We start from the raw sequence: 5,702 nt of genomic DNA, 5'->3' as shown, positions 1-5,702 counted from the left end.
ATATGAAGTTCAAATCGCTGCCCTATTCCAATATTGCTGGTTTTGATAAGGCTGACTCTATTTTTGTTATAGTTTCACCTTACAATATAAGTGCACTAGAAGGCCTCCCTCATTAAAATTTAAACCTGTTTAAACATCTGAACTCTTGGAAATGCATTTATACAGGCATGTATTTTAAGGCAGAGTTTATAAATAGCAAAATGTCAGATGTTTCAAACAACAAAAATTTGTAATCCCTGCAAAGATGCTTCATCTGTTTTCCCAAAGAGCTTAACAGGCAGAATCCTGTATCTGCAAACATACAGTAGTGCAATTGATAGTCTGAAAAAGTATTTGAAGTGAAGACTTCTCTGACTAGTAGCGTGAATCTTTGGTGAATTCTGCACAGTTTTCTGATAATAAACAGCTGGGGTGTGTAAAGATGTAAAGATTGGTGCCTGTAGTGGCCATTTTTCTTTTTTCCCATGTTTCACTGAAACCTCCTGAAGTACAGATTGTCCAATACATTTATTTTACATATACAAGACTGCCATTCTTAGATGATCAGCAATGAGCTGGGAGCACAGACTTCACTGATTTATAATGCATGCTTGTGCTGTTCAGCCCCTTCTGCACACTCACCAGCACCTCCACCTGCCTGGAGGTGCCAGGCATGTTTCAGTTGTTAGGCACTGGCTTTCTTAATTGTTGTCTGGGATGGTGGTTTTCTTGTGTGTTTCTGTATATGTTTATGTAATAATGGATTTACTGCCATCTTGTAATGTTACTGGGAGTATGAAGTACGCTGAGAAAGTTAGGCCTAATGAAAGGAGGACAGATGAGTGGATATCGGTATCTTCCAGTCTCTTCTTTTGCTCAGTGATTACAGTGAGATTAGCATCCTTGCTCAACCACCTACTCTCTGCCTTGATATTCTCCCCTACAGCCCCAAAGTGACATGTCTTCATGACCACATTTATCGTTAGCCCAAACAAACCAACTGTAACTGAGCTTACATGGGTATTGATAAATCCTTACAAACAGCAGCAAACTGGTCTTTAATTTTTAATCAGGATTCTCTTCCATTTTCTAAAGGGCAACTCTTATTCCTTGGAAGCCATTCTTTCTTCAGGCATTTCAACTTTTGAGCCTCATGTGTTGTCCCAGACATCAAAGAAGAGCTGTTAGTTGATCTTTGTCAAGTGCTCAGTAATTTAAGGATGCAATTTGAAGACTTCAAACAACAGGACGGCTCCCTTGAATGCATCTTCTCCAAGTTACAGTAATTTACTCCTTGTGAGGTGGAAACTAAATGAAGCCATCTCATCAACATTGGCCTCTCCACTTAGAAGAGAACATGATTGGATTGATTTAGACACAAGAGAAGCATCCTTGAATAATCTAATGTTCTACACAGTACCCTTTGCTGTCTCTAATTTGTTAATTTAACCCTACATTCTCAGGTACTTGACTTCATGTGTCACAGACACTCTTACCACAGGGTCTGAGTGGTACTCTGCTGTGAGGGTTTGGTGTGACAAACCATGCCAGTGCCTGTGAGAATAATTTCTGCAGTAAGGATTTTTCCCACTTGTATTCTAATTTCTCCAATGTGAGTTCTCTGTGGAGGAGGGAAGAAGTGTCACATCTAATTTGATTACTTTCCTCCAGAAAGCAAGCAAATGCTATTTAGTTTAAAGCCAATCTAAGGCTTAACTGGCAACATGATACATTTGGTCATTTAATTGTTATATTTTTATTTATATTTGGAAAGCATAAATTTGTGCTCAAATTTGTTAATAGGTCAATTTTTTTTTTTTGTTACTGAAGCACTTTTATTTCTTTACATAATGATGTTTTGCCAGGGCCTAATGTTCTCACTGAACAGTAGAAAACCAAAATTTGTCATTTCTTAAAGAATTGAGTACAAAAAAACTTACATAAATTAAAAGGATGAATACTTTTACAGGTGTAGATGCAAATGTTCCCAACGCAAAGCACCTAAAAACCCATGGCGGTCAGGAGGGAAAAAAAACCCAGAATGGAAACTGGGTCCTAAGGCTTGGACTTTCCCACCTGGATAGACTGGCAAGAAATAGTGGGAACTGGTTCGGGAACCTTGTCAGCCTCGGGTAATCCTGGAAGTCTGCTGGCAGTTAATACCCTGCACAGATCACTACATGGTGCTCACAGAGATTCACCAGGCTGGGTCTTTCTCTTCCACAGCGTGCTCTCCCCAGCCCCCAAGTGACTGAGCCACATGAACTAAGGACTAAATCGTGATATGCACAGGGTATTATACATATACCATGGGTATATGCATACATATACATATGTATATACAAGGTCAAGTTTTAGATCCAGTGCTGATATCAGATACAAGCTTCAAGGGCAAATTTCTTTTCAAAGCTTATTCCAGTTTCATGAGACTAGGATGGGGTGTGTACATTTGCCAGGGCAAATCGATATTTCAATATCAGCTCATGCAACAGATGCCTGGCACCTGCTCAGTCCATCTAGAAGCATTTGCGGTGGACAATGGAGGGGCCCGACTCATCATACTCCTGCTTGCTGAGCCACATCTGTTGGAAGGTGGACAATGAGGCCAGGATGGAGCCGCTGATCCAGACTGAGGACTTGCGCTCAGGGGGAGCAATGATCTTAATCTTCATTGTGCTGGGCGCTAGGGCTTTGATCACCTACTGCATCCTGTCAGCAATGCCCAGGTACATGGTGGTACCACCAGACAGCACTGTATTGGCATACAGGTCTTTGCGGATATCCACATCACACTTCATAATGGAGTTGAAGGTAGTCTCCTGGATGCCACAGGACTGAATGCCCAGGAAGGAAGGCTGGAAGAGTACCTCTGGATACCAGAACTGCTCATTGCCAATGGTGATCACCTATACATCGGGCAGCTCATAACTCTTCTCCAAGGAGGAAGATGATGCAGCAGTAGCCATTTCTTGCTCAAAATCCAGGGCAGCATAGCACAGCTTTTCCTTTATGTCCCGAACAATTTCCCTCTCAGCAGTGGTGGTACAGCTGTAACCCCGTTCAGTCAGGATCTTCATGAGGTAGTCTATCAGGTCCCGGCCAGCCAAGTCTAGACACAAGATGGCATGAGGAAGGGCGTAGCCCTCATAAATGGGCACTCTGTGTGTGACCCCATCAACAGAGTCCATGACAATGCCACTGGTGAGCCCAGATGCATACAAGGACAGCACCGCCTGAATGACCACGTACATGACTGGGGTATTGAAGGTTTCAAACATTATCTGTGTCATCTTCTCTCTGTTAGCTTTGGAGTTCAGGAGGGCCTCTGTCAGAAGCACCAGGTGCTCCTCAGGGGCCACACACAGCTCATTGTAGAAGTTGTGGTGCCAGATCTTCTCCATGTAGTCCCAGTTGGTGACAATGCTGTGCTCCATAGGGTACTTCAGGGTCAGGATACCCCTCTTGCTCTGGGCCTTGTCACCCACGTGCAGTCTTTCTGGCCCATGCCCACCATGACACCCTGGTGTCAGGGGCGCCCTAAGATGGAAGGGAACATGGCCCTGGGGGCATCGTTACCAGCAAAGCCAGCTTTGCACATGCTGGAGTCATTGTCAGTGATGAGTTAGGGGATTTCTTCTTTCATTGCAGTTGGTGAAGGACTTGGCAGCAGCAACGAGCAGCAGAAAGAAGCACAGTGTAAGTCAGCAGCAGAGTGTGTGGTCAAGATATTTAAAAAGGTATTTTAACCACTTGTTTTAACCTTAATTCAGTTTATTGACAATTTGTTTTGTACTTTGCCAAAAAATGTATAATCAAGAACCATAGTGATTTTCAGCTAATAAAAGATGGAATTTTTATTTCATAAAAAAAAGGTATTTTAAGAGAATTATCTAACGTCCATGCAAAGATAGGATTCAGATTATAGTTTAAAAGACTGAACCAAAAATGCATTGCACTTATAAACCAGAATGTACAATAAATTTATCTTCTGTTCTCTTTTATTTTGGAATAGTTGAGATGATATTATATATTTGTGCTTGGTTTTGTACTATTGCCCTAATTTTGATTTTATTATTTAGAAGCATTACAAAGTTAATTTTTTAATCATTGTTAAATTTTGGATTGTTGGAATGGTTACTGTAAATTCATTTTTTTCTACATTGTAACATTCTAAAAGGTTTAAAACATATTTCAAAAATTTAAGCTGTAGTATTCATAGGGTTAGTCTCTATTCAAATTCTCATTTATTTACTGATTTTAATTAACACAAAAAGTGAGCAGGTGTATGGGCTTTCATGTGATGATCTGATACATGTATATACATTGTATGGTATTCAATTTAATGGGCAGTGTCCAATTCACTGTGCAGTGTTTATAGTCTAGCTCTTAAAACTTTTACAATTGCTTTGTGTGGTAACATTAAAATTCCTTCTAGCTTTATAAAAACATTCAGTATATCTTATAGCCACTCTTCAGTGGGATAGCACAGAAGAATTTCTTATGCCTACCTAACAACTGACTATAAATCAACATCCAGTGATCAATCTCCCTTCCCCCTCGTTTCCTACTTGGCTTTCCCCAGTCTCTGGCACTCATGATGACACTCTCACTCTCATTTTTTGAGATCAATTTTTATAGAGTCTACACATCAGTGGAATCATTGAAATTTGTCAGATTCACTTGAACTCATATGTGTTCCATTATCTTTATCTGAACTATGATTTACAATGAATATAACAAAGACAATAATAATAAAGCTAACTGTAGGAAACAGCAAGAAATGCCTACCAGTGGCCATAGACATTTGTGCCCCATGGTATCCTTTCTCGTTCAGGATGAGCACCAGTCAGTATCATGACAGATCATTCTTGAGTGTCCCCTTCCTCAGAAGTGCCATCACATGACCTCACAAGAACCATACTTGACCTTGATCTGTAGTGGTCATAAGGTTCTCTGTCACCAGGTCAAGAACATCACTTGAGAGACTCTGCACATGATTTCTAGTGTTAGTGTTTCTTCTTTCCCTAGTAGACCAATGTTCTTAGCATCCAATTTTATACCTTGTTTCTCTGTGATCCTTTACCACCAGTTCTTTCAGTTCATCATTGTTAACTTCTGCCTTCAACTGCCCTCTGAGGTGTCTCTATGTGACATTCACTCATGCCCCTGCAGCACATCAAATACTCCAGGGGTCATGCCTAACTCCAGAATTTTATTTCACCTAGTTTATCACTCAACACAGTTAATGGCTCCCTCATGTTCTAAGTTCTTTTAAATTGTTTCTTGGATAAGTTAGTCTGCTCATTTTCTTTCTACCACAATCCCCTCTTACTCTCAATTTTTATGTGTGCATACTTCACTGTTTTCTCTCCAAACTTTCAACATTGGAATACCTGAGCCCTTCCATCAGAGACCTCCTTCATACATAAAATGCTTTGTTGGAATCATCTCCATTTAGGAGGAAATTGAGCATTTTTACTATGATATACTAGATAAATTTTATGTTTAATTTCCATATCTGAGCCTAATCCCAGTACTCCATATGTAACAAATCTGTCTTTAGTTTATAAGACCAAAGATCTTATGAGTATGTTATTGGTCTTTATGTTCTTATCTTCGTATTTACCAGTTTCGTTTTTTCCTTTTAATTATTTTATTAGATATTTTCTTCATTTACATTTCAAATGCTATCCCAAATGTCCCCTATAACCTCCCCAACCCTG

The 5,702-nt window shown here is 40.0% G+C and overlaps 1 pseudogene; it reads right to left on the bottom strand.

Annotated features, from left to right (window-relative positions):
* Positions 1 to 2,454: 2,454 nt before the first annotated feature.
* Positions 2,455 to 3,622, bottom strand: LOC110330831 (annotated as a pseudogene).
* Positions 3,623 to 5,702: the final 2,080 nt, after the last annotated feature.

Source organism: Mus pahari, chromosome 13 (assembly GCF_900095145.1).
Source record: "Mus pahari chromosome 13, PAHARI_EIJ_v1.1, whole genome shotgun sequence".
Classification (NCBI taxonomy): Eukaryota; Metazoa; Chordata; class Mammalia; order Rodentia; family Muridae; genus Mus; species Mus pahari.
This window is presented reverse-complemented; position numbering and strand designations above follow the sequence as displayed.